Source organism: Gopherus evgoodei, chromosome 4, assembly GCF_007399415.2.
Source record: "Gopherus evgoodei ecotype Sinaloan lineage chromosome 4, rGopEvg1_v1.p, whole genome shotgun sequence".
Classification (NCBI taxonomy): Eukaryota; Metazoa; Chordata; order Testudines; family Testudinidae; genus Gopherus; species Gopherus evgoodei.
The window spans coordinates 44456725-44468624 of NC_044325.1; the positions used below are offsets into that span (position 1 = coordinate 44456725).

General features: G+C 42.8%; 1 long non-coding RNA gene across 2 annotated transcripts in view; it reads right to left on the reverse strand.

Moving 5' to 3' along the window:
• The window catches only part of LOC115649921, a 53088-nt gene extending 41275 nt beyond the window's left edge, over positions 1-11813 (reverse strand). For both annotated transcript variants that reach the window (XR_003999966.1, XR_003999965.1), the window contains exons 1-2: positions 8597-11813; positions 4824-4987 (exon numbers count right to left, since the gene is read on the reverse strand). This is a non-coding gene — a long non-coding RNA (uncharacterized LOC115649921). The remainder of the gene's footprint in view (positions 1-4823; positions 4988-8596) is intronic.
• Positions 11814-11900: the final 87 nt, after the last annotated feature.

Here is an 11900-nt window from a genome sequence, read left to right on the forward strand (position 1 = left end):
AAGAGTCTGGAACCCAAAGAAAGATGAAGCTGGGCTCCTCCTCCTCTGGCTAGGTTGAGACAGCCCTAGAGGCTTAACAGAGCAATGTATCTGATTTTCTTCAACTTTTCAAGGATCTCATCAGCTTTAGTACTTAACATGTTCCTCCTAGCTAATTGGAAGCTCTTCCAATTTTTCTTTGGCTTCAGCTAAGAAAATTGAATTTTTAAGCCTGGAATACCTCCAAAGAGCAATTTCTGATGGTACTGTCCTTGCAAAGGTACTTGAAGCATCATAAAATGCAGAGAAAGCATTAGCTGGCAGTCATGCAGTCCTCCATGGCAAAGTCCTTTGCTGCTTTCTTCCGCTCCTCGGAGATAGTCTAACAGAAGTAGCATCTGATCAAACAACTGGAATTGCTATTCTTGCACGAAAATGTGATAACTCTTGATCTGGCTCCCCAAGATACCTGCAGAACAGAACTTCCTAAGAACTCGATCTTAACTGTATTTTTTCTCAAATGGAAAAGATACAGCCAGCTCTTGGGTCTTTTAATTAGCCCAGAACCTACCAAAGATCCAGGAGTAGGATGAATAAAGAAATCTGAAGCTCCCTTCCGCTGAGAGTTATCTAGGTCAGCCTCTAAACCCATCTTGGATGGCTCTAGAGCCAATCCAGGCAATCCCCAGAAGAGAGCGTACAACAAGGCAGGAGAGTAAACCTTTCTCTCCAGTTCTTGTGCAGAAGAGTGGGCACTCTCTGGCAAGCAGACCTGTACCAGTCCTGAGTGACTAATACACCCTCTAAAGAGAGCAATCCTCCTGGAGTCCTTAGAATCAGTGGCACAAGAACGTTGGAGATGCTTTTGGACCTGACCTGGTGGAACCCGTGCCTTTGATATGCCTGGACATCCCCTGGATCTGTGGGGGTTCTGTTTCTCCTGTTGTGGTGCAGGGTTCAGGACACCAGACGGCCTCCAGGATTTTTCCCCCTTGTGTTTAAGAGGAAAAGCAGAACCAATGCCTCCAGAAAAGCAACAGTGTCCTCTTTAGACGGGGCTTCTTTTGTACTGAGGAAGCCCCCAGTACCAAGAGCATCCCACCATCACCTGTTTCCTGCTTGAGAGCAACATCCGATAAAGGTCTTGGCATCAAAGACAACTTGCTACCAATAGATTCATGCCCTGCAACTTGTTCTCAGGAGTAGGAAAGCCTCTGAAGCCTAGCAGACTTGGCCTTACCAGCAGAAGATGGCCCTGGCACTGAGAGCTTCCAGTTCCCCAGTTTAGAGAACTCTGAAGTCAAAGGGAATTTCACTCCCTTCAAGGTAACAGACCTCTGATCCAAACATGGATCCAAGTATCCGGGCCTTAAACCCTCAGTCAGAGAAGATCTAGAGCCACCTGTGCCTGTCCTTACAGATCCTTTGGTCATTCTATTGTAGTTCCTTATAAGCTGTATATCTTCAGGAGAGATACAAATGAGAAGAAGATAGCAGCCATGTGGACCAGTCCAGGGAGGGCTTTTCATCTATAGAGGCTGCTGGGGCGCGGGGGGCTGAAGCACAGAGATGTTTCTTGGACAAAGGGGAAGATGGTGTTGCTGAGGCTGGCATCACTGGCAGATTGGACATATGTGGTAGAGATAAATAATTAAAAGTGTGGGGGAAAAGTGCCCTGTGCTTATCTTAATGTGCTAGCCAACCTTTCAGAAACAAAGGGAGCAAGCTTACTCCATCCAAGATCTCACCCTCTTCTAGCAAACAGAGAACTCTGAGAGTGTTCTCCATATAATGGTTCCCCTGCAAACAAACTTCCAGCCACCCTCTTGCAAGAGAGAATCTTCTGCAAAAGGCAGCCACTTTGCCAAGCAACAACACAGTGTAGAGAAAATTCCCACAAGCAGCTTTGTTGCGACTGAAGCAGCAACCTTGACCAGTCACTTCAGAGCCCAGTTACATCCATAATGATACTGTCTCCATCTTTCCCTTCCCCCCAGCATGAAAGATGAGTGGCTGTGTGGAACGAGTCCCCAAGCTCTGATGGGAATCGGTCTCGCTTGGCTGCAAAAAATATATATATCCCGGTATGGCTGTGATGAATCTTTTCATTATTCATCTGCAATAGCCCTGCTGCTGCTGCTTCCTTCTTTCTCTCTCTCTCCCCCCCCTCTTTTTTAAATAAATAAAAATGAAAACTGATTAATGACAAATTCTGTCCACAATTACTTTTAAACATCCAGGCCTGACTGTGAAAGAAGGGAGAGCATGAAAGGGGTGGACACAGTGAGAGATGGGAAGACTGAGAAAGACCAAGCAGCAGATGGAGAGAGATAAAGAGGCTTGCCCTCTCTTGGGCTAGCAGACTGATCACTGGAGCAGGAACATTTTGATGTGGCAGGGCTCAGTTTGTTGCAGCCAGTCAGCTCAGGGCTAGGGGAGAGAGTGTGCTTATCCAAAACATTTGGGACAATTAGCAGCCCTCACATGTGTGGCTGATTTTAAAATGGAGAAGTTCACAGAGATCTCAGTGAATAAGGAGGAACAGCCACAGGACAAGGGGCATAGGAGGAAATGGCAACATGAACTCAGGAAAGTATAGAGGCTGGCATTCGTGTTTGTTCTTGGTTGGGGGCTGTCCAGCTTTATCTGATGGCCTCTCGGACCCCAGAGCAGCTCATAGTGATGAACCTGTTCTCTCAGACTAGGAGAGCAAGGCCCCAGTCCCTTCAGTGTAGCAAAAGCCACGCACATTGGAGGCTTGGTGCATATCGGTGAAATCTGTGGATAGTTTGTGCCCTATTGGGCCGTGGGTTGCATTGGTGAGTCAGTGCATCTGTTAGGAGGAGAACCTGGCCTCGTGACACCTGCTCCCTCTCGGTTTCACTAACCAGAGAAATATGACAAGCTGTTTACTCACACAGCTCTCCAAGATGTGGCATTGATTATTCCCAGTTAATGCTTCCCCTGTTAATGAAAGGAAGGGGTGGGAGGGAAGTGGCAGGAGGTGGTATCCAGGCCCCCAAGAGGCAAAATCAACTCACTTCAATGTTACATCTCATCTAAGAATAACTTCTCCCCAGCGCTCCAAGCAGACAAGTCACCACCTGCCTCACATAGGCTCTAGATACAGAGGCCTTGCTCAGCATGTGCCACTCACTGGGTTCCAAAACTGAATCCCGCCTTTGCAGGTCGAGTCAAATCATTTCCTGAATCTGTTTGGATGGCTGAACATCTGCTGTCAGAAAGGGGAGAACTTGGCCAACTCTGACTGCAGCCCGGGCATTCCTGTGGCATCCCAAGGGCAGGAGCCAGAAGTGACATGGATGGCAGCAGTCATCACGGCATCACCCTAACAGCAAGCCTGGACATAATGCTTTATACTTTCAGAACGCTGTACTATCATTAACTAATGGATGGACTCTATTCTCTCCCAGCTCACACATAGGACTCCTTGGTAGGAGGAGAGTGTGTAGAGGCTCCTCACACAATTATACAGACAGTGCCTCCCTCTTGTCCATCACAACTGACAATGCCACTGGCTAGCAACCCTTTCGCCTCTCCTCCTTCTATCTCTTCTTCCTTCACCAACTGTCTAAGCTGTTCTTACTTCTCCTCATTTCTATCCCCTCACACTCCATCTCTCAAATCATCCTCAGTCACCCCAGCGACCACACTCTCCTCTCCTAGCTTCTGCGCTCCCCACCTCACTGCCCACTAGATTAACACAAGTGTAACTCCATACGCTTCAGATTCATAGTGGTGTAAGATAAGAATCAGACCCACAATGGGTAGCATGTGGAAAAAAAAATTAATCGGACTCCACTCCCATGGGCCTTGTGCCATCATTTTGCACCTGTGCCGAGTGAGTACAAAATGCTACCCAGTCAGAAGTGTGGTGTCTTACACCTGCTTAGCACAGGTATAAATGATAACACAATGAGATGAGAGAATCAGACCCAATGTGCCATAGAGTGCAGCTGGGGGACACTGGCCATCTGCTCGACATCCAGATGCTAGATGTAAAAGCCTAAATATTTTGATATTTCATCTCTGAATTGAACTGTCAGTTCTCATTAGAAATTTTAACGTATCAGAGGGGTAGCCGTGTTAGTCTGGATCTGTAAAAGCAGCAAAGAATCCTGTGGCACCTTAGACTAACAGTCGTTTTAGAGCATGAGCTTTCGTGGGTGAATACATGCATCTGACAAAGTAGGTATTCACCCACGAAAGCTCATGCTCTAATATGTCTGTTAGTCTATAAGGTACCACAGGATTCTTTGCTGCTTTTAGAAATGTTAAGTTGCTCTGTAAAATGATCCTTCACACCTGTGTCTGACATGACTTATATAAAATCTCTGGAGACTGTTTATCAGTTCTTAGGATAGGCCCAGTGCTGAGGAGCGAAGGGGAAGCAGGGAAATAGGACAGTGAATGGGAAGCTAACAAGACATTTAGATGATTTTTCATAACATTTTTCTACTTCTTTTTGATGTGCTTCAGTCATGTATTTTGCTATGATTTCCTGGTTGCTCTCCGATCCCTCAGACACTGTTCCCAAAATATTCATGCAGATTCTCATTTCGCCTGTTTGCTAAATTCGGTGCCTGTAGGCAATCTTTCATTTGTTAAATATCAATTGAGTTTTTCTGAACTGTACAAAAAACATTAAATTACAGTCACTGTTTTACAGCTTGCTCGGCAAAGGAAGAGAGTAAGAGGATGACAACAAGTACTGGCACGGACCAGGAGAATGCATTAATCTGGCACTGCCTCTGGTGTGTCGCTTAAAACAATTTTTTTTTTAAAATAAGTATCTCCACTCTCTGGAGCTGTCTTAAACTCACCTTCTTCTCCTCTCCTGGTTCAGTAGCAGCCAACCTGTTTAAACAACAGATTCTCTCGGATACTGTGATTTGGGCTGCTCCTCAGCTTTCAATTCTTCAGAAATTCAGGGAAATGTAGTTGTTATTTGCAAGGAGTATGCACATTTTTAGGAAGTCAAAATTTCCTGTAAAGAAATCCCAATATGTAGAAATGCATACATACATACATACAAAAAAAAATCCCCAACCAGCCACAAAACCCTATGTTAAATGAATGTTATAATTGCAAAGACAAGCACTCAGAAGTTAGGAAATACCAGACATACAGTTAAACTGTAAAATTGGCAACCTTAATTCATGCCTCTTGTGCGTGTATTGTGATACACGCTTTAAGTAAGATCACATACTATTTTGCCACAAAACTCCTTCCTTATTCAGTGCATGAAACGGACCACGGCTGAGATGAACCAGAGTTGTGTAGTAAAGGAGGCTATTGTCTGTAGAACCTGTCTCATTTGTTGCACAAGTTGGAAGGTGTGTAGTGAATGAGGCAGGGGACTGCAGGATGAAAAAGGTTGGTCTTATGGTTAAGGCACTTGAATGCTCACCTGGAGACTGGATTCTATCTTTGCCCATGCCACAGAGTTCCTATCTGATTCTGGCCGAGTCACTTAAACCAAAATTTTGATAGGTGGCCACTGGATGTTCCTCATTTTCTTGGTACCCAACTTGAGATTCCGGGGTCCGATTTGCAGAAGTGCTGAGCGCTCACAGCTGCAACTGAAGGCAAAGGGAGCTGTGCTTTGACTATATAAAGGGTTATAAAAATGCTAAATACTCTGAAAAAAATCAGGCCCTACGTGTCTCAAGATGGGCCCCCAAAATTAGTAGACATTTAACAATTTTGGCTTTAATCTTTTTGTACCTCATCTGTAAAATGGAGATAACATTAGCACCTTACCTCACAGGGAATTTGTGATGATAAATTCATTAATGTTTATGAAGCACTCAGATACTCTAATGATGAGTACCATAGGAAATAAATAATATTTTATTCAGAGTAAGGTTTGGATGATGTGCTGTAAATAAGGCATAGGACTGGACACTGATTAATGAGGGTGACAAGAAATATTGAATAGCTGATTGTTCAGTGAGCACCATCCACCCTCTGTTCTGAATGAAGGTGTCCTATGGAAAAAAATATGATGTGATTAAATTAAAAGCTGTATCATAATGCATACACAAAGGGACTAAATTAAAGCAACATGGACAACATTAATGTGCCATTTCCCAACTTTCAGTGTTTGGACTTTGTAGCCTTAATGCTCTTTTAAAGTGTTTATGAAAAGGAAACTGAAAAGACAGAAATTCCTTCATGTGGAACCATACTGACCTCTGTGTGGGTCATCTGCAATGCTGGAAACTTTTTTCAATCTACCATTTGAGTCAATGATTATCCTCTGTGAGGAACAGCTGCTACAGGGCAATGAGGCACACTTTGCCATAGGTTGCTAGACAGCAGAGGAATGTTGGGATTCAAGAATCATAGAAATGTAGAGCTGACAGGGAGTTCTGGTTCTATTCCAGGTTCTGAAGGCAAGTGTTCCCAAGCAATTATAGACCCCTCTGCCCCATACCCCGCCCAGCCTGCCCCATTCCCCCTCTGCTTCCTACTCCCTCTGCATTACAGTCAAGCCATTTTCACACTCTTCTCAAGTCTGGTGTCTGGCACCACAGTGACACTTGCCAGCTAGGAGAAGTAATTGAAGGGAAAGATCTGCTCAGTCCCAGCCATTCTGCTCTACAGCAGTGGTTCTCAACCAGGGCTACATGTATCCCTGCAAGTACACAGAGGTCTTCTAGATATTTGCTTAGTTTTACAACAGGCTACATAAAAAGCACTAGCGAAGTCAGTACAAACTCAAATTTCATACAATGACGTGTTTATACTGCTCTATGTACAATACACAATGTCAGTACAATATTTATATTTCAATTGATTTATTTTATAATTATATGGTAAAAATGAGAAAGTCAGCAATAGTGTAGTGACACTTTAGTATTTTTATGTCTGATTTTGTAAGCAAGTAGTTTTTAAGTGAGGTGACACTTGGGGTATGCAAGACAAATCAGACTCCTGAAAGAAGTACAGAAGGATGGAAAGGTTGAAAGCTACTGTGTTTCAGTCCAGGTGAAATCTTCAGATAATTTAGCTGCCAGCCTCTAACAAATCTCTCCTAAACATGTGCATGCAGCAATTTTTTCAGACACCAAATGTGTTAATTTTTACTTGAACAGAAAAGGGTATGTCTGACCCTAAGGTAATCTTCCTGCTAAATTTCAAGTCCCTACTCCAAACCACAGAGGTGCTAACGCATCTCACTGAGACAGTTGTAAGAAATGGCTCAACTATTTTTGCTGAAACTTTCCAGAAAATATCAGTCTGAGGCAGGCATCTGGCATGGAAAATTTTAGCCTGAACAGTAAAAGTTTGGCAAAATTATAAGCAACTGAAGGAAAGGTGTTATAATGGAAAGTGTCAGGCAGCCTAAACTGAAGATGTCACTGCCAGCTCCACCTAGAACATCTTAGTCCTGCACTGGCAGGGAAATGGACTTGGTGAGCTAACAGTCTTTTTTGCTATGGTTCTGTGTATCCTTTGGGTCACTGCATTGGTCTAACTCCCAGGAAATTCACCATGTAGTTCTTGGTATTAAAGGCACTTAATTCCTAGATTTGGCCAGATTGGGGGTAAAGGGGAACTTTTTTAATTTTCCCACAGGAAATAATCCAGGTCCCAAGAAAATCCTAGGGAATTGTAGGGGACACATGCATAGTCCCCATGTAAGAAGGAACTAAATGACTCCTACCTTAATGTGGCTTTCCCATCAATAACTTTATTTTAAAATATCCAAATGTTTGTGTTTTGCACATTCCAAATGCATCTTCCTAAAGAGATCTGCCCTTGTTCCTGCCTTTAGAAATAGCACTTTTACATCCAACACTGTCTAACTCACTGTGGCATTTAGAAACCCTCCATATTGCTTATCACTAGAGAGAGTCTTTGTCAACTATTTGCCTGCAGTGTGAAATTGCTAGACCCTGGTGTGGAGTATCCTGACACTGCTCTGGATTTGACATACCAATTTGTTTAAATGGGAGTGTTCAGTCCTTGAGTTGGCATTGGGTCAATTTGTATGCATGTTTTTAGTTGTGTACATGAGCCCCGAAGTGATAATAGGTACATTTTATAATTAAAATAAATGATTTATAAGAGATGTTGATAAAGGTCAAAGAATAAATGAAAGCCACTATTTTTGTGGGCCGCACAAAAATATGTGGACATCTCTATTGATGGCTCTGCCACAAACTATTCAACTGCTATTCTAAGAGCAATTCCCAACCTAGCTGACATCCTTGATGCTTCTGGTTTAAAACCAAATAAGTAAATAGAAGTGGATCAAATTAAACAACTTCTGTATTTCAAGAAAACCACTGTTTATGAGCTGAGACACTTCACAAACAGAAATGCACATGTGGGGGTGGAGGTGGAACAAGGTACCACTTATTTTTCTAAGTTTGACAGTATACTTTTGTCACAACGCTGACAATATTTATTAAGTCAGTCAAAGCAATACATTCCTAAATAGAGATTGTCTAAAGAGTTAGCTCCCTCTTTTTGTTTGCAAAGAGAAGAGAATGTCCAACATTCATCCCAAGCCATACACTGCAAAAGAACTGAGAAATTCTTAATTGACATGGACTCCGAGAAATAGGATTCTTAAGAAAAGTACCCTGCAGGAGTGCTGCAATCTCAGCAAGCCCCATGCTGGCCAATGGGTTCCATCAGGACCACTTCACTGTCACACCCACACTGTGCCTCTGCTGCTCATCCCATTTACAAGAGGTACAGTTTGCCTATAGAAACAAAAACATCAAGAGCCTTTTGAAATGATTCCATTTCAGAAAGAACACATCAAATATTATCCAAAGTATTTTTCTGATTCTTTTTAAGTGCCTCATGATTTCTGTGCTAGATTGATGTGACAGCCAAAGTCCTATAATTTATACCTACCGCAGCTGATGCACAGGGGAATTTCCTACATGTCTCTCCTCACAGATGGCCTCAACCTCGGCTTTTAGAGACCAACATCATATGTGATAGAGGAATTCAATCTCCAGGCCAATCTGAACCTTGGGCTCCCTACAGAAACTGCTGAAAACCAGACTAATCAGTGCTCACAGTGAAATAAACATGTCTACTAAACACTGACCTGACATTACCAGCTCATTTCAAAGATGGCTCCTGTTGACTTGGGCCAGATTTAACATGGTGATTAAGGTGAACAGCTACTTGAGAGCCACTTGTATTTAATGTTTCAAATTACAAATTGGGTGCATAACAAGAACAGGGAAATGAAATCATGGCAAGCCAGCAAACAGCAAGACCACTGCAAAACAAGGAGCAATGGTATGAGCCTGGTAAAGTGGGGTGGGCCCAGCAAACCTCTTTTCCTGGAGTCAAGAAGCTGTGACTTGAGTGGACAAAGAGTAATCTCCCCTGCAGACTTCTCAGTTGAGCTGTACATTATTATTACTTGGATCTATATAGGAGAAAGCGAACAGGCAAAGAAATACGTATTCATTGAGGCATGATTGCATGAGTTCATTTAGACGTCAGTGAACCTCCTCATTCCATTGCAGGTCTGCTTACTTTACATCACATAAAACTCTTTATTTTGAATATTGCTTTTATTTCCAGTTTCTACAAAGATTCTCTGAGAGCTTGGCTCAGAGAGTACACAGCATATTTTTAGACCAAGGGACACAGACATGAGTTTTCCTTGTTTACAACCTTACCAAACAAAACAAAAAGTCCTAACAGTCTGGAGTTCAAGCCCTGTTAATAGGGAAACTCCATGACCACACAAAACACTTGTGATATGTACAAAGTCCTCCATACAGGTTTCTGCGGGAAAGCCATCCCAGAACTCTCTTTGGATAGGCTGCCCATGACAGATGAATTATAGGCTGCCCATGACAGATGAATTATCAGGTTTCTTCTAGCTTTTCCTGCTCTTGGCTTAGTCTCTGGTGCAGCCAAAGGTGAGAGAGTGGGAATTCTTAGACTTCAGCTCTGCCCAGGGGCCAGCTCAGTGCACATGGCCTCAGCTCAGGGTATTAATAGCAGAACTTCCAGTACCAAGGACTAGACTACATCATTCCGGACAACAAAGACAGCTGCTAGCACTAGATGTCAGTGCCATTTCCAGGACCTGTGATTTCAAAGTTGGCATAGGGCACTACCTCATCAGTGCAGGAATTTTACATTTATTTTGAAGCATGCCAGGAGATGCAGTTTGGTACATTTTAAAGCTGATCATTGCCCTCTCATTATTAGAGACCATCATACCAGTGTGAACAACACTCTCTCCAGCCACATCATCTCCTGTCAGAAGCTGGATGCAGCAGAGCTCTTCCACAGGAAGACACTTGCCACCTGCCCCTTTCATCAAACCAGGGGTCACCAGTGGAGCACTTCTGCAGGGAGACATCTTTCCTTATGTCACACCAGGGAAAGTGGAATCAATTCTTGATTATAGGCAATAAAATGCAAGAAAGTTATAAGTACTTTATTTCATCAGATATCCTGCCAAGGTGATAGCAAGCCCACCAATTCCCTACTTGCTTTAGTCTAGGGGAGAATCCACACCTGAACTAAAGAGCTGAGACAGAGCTCCTGAAGTTGACTCAATACTGATAGATTCTGCATAGAACCAGGAGGAATTCCTGCTTCACTTCTGTGTAGCAGGAAAAGGGGGGCATCCTAACTTTTAAGGAATCTTTAACCAGGAGATAGTTGGGTGCCTCAAAATTGCACATCAGCAACACATTGCCACATTGTGTTCAGTCCTGTGAGGTTACATACAAATGGGGTAAGAGATGTATGTTTATTTGCATAAACAAAATTCTTGCCTTTCTCCTTGTCTCACCCATTGCTGATTCCATGCTTGCAGCCCTTTGGCAACACAATTATCATCTTCTGGGTTTTTTGCCCAGATTATACTGCCGGGAACTGTAATGCTACACACCTTTCATTGCATCTCTCTTCTCACACATCAGAGTGGAAAGATAGCAAGACAAAAGACAACCTGCTTCATACATTTCAGAGCCAAAAAACTATTTGACCATCTAATCTGACCTCCACTATCAAGCAGACCATAGAATGTCACCCATTTACCCCTGTGTTGAATCCAGTAACACAGGTTTGACTAAAGCATACCTTCCAGAAAGACATCCAGTCTAGATATGAAGACATCAAGAAATGGAGAATCCACTACTTCCTGGGTAGGTTGTTCCATTGGTTAATCACCATGACTGTTAAAAATTTGTGCCTAGTTTATAATTAGAATTTGTCTGACTTGAGCTTCCAGCCATTGGTTCTTGTAATACTTTTCTCTGCTAGATTAGAGAGAGAGACTGTTAGTACCCAGCCTTTTCTCCCCATGAAAGAACTTCTACACCATAATGAAGTCACCTCTCAACCTCAGTGCTAAGCTGAACAGATTGAGCTCTAAGTCACTCACTAGAAGGCATTTTTTTTGGGGGGGGAGTTGTTTTTTACATAGATGTTCTATGACACAAAGGCAACACACCTCCCAAACCAAACAGTTAAGCTGGGGCAAAAAAGGAGACAAAATTAAAGATACAAGAACAGAAACACTGGGGGCAGGTGGTGTTCACGCTGTGCATTTGACAGTCCCCCTGGAACATGCTTTGTCTATACCTCAGTAATGAATGCCAGGCCCTTTCCAGCTCATGTAATTCCTTTATGATTTTGAAACACCTACCTTTTTTTTTCCTCCTTCTTTTAAATACAATAGAACCTCAGAGTTACGAACACCTCGGGAATGGAGGTTGTTATAACTCTGAAATGGTCATAACTCAACAAAATGTTATGGTTGTTCTTTCAAAAGTTTACAGCTGAACATTGACTTAATACAGCTTTGAAACTTTACTATGCAGAAGAAAAATGCTGGTTTCTCTTTATTTTTTAGTAGTTTACGTTTAACACAACACAGTACTGTATTTGTGGTT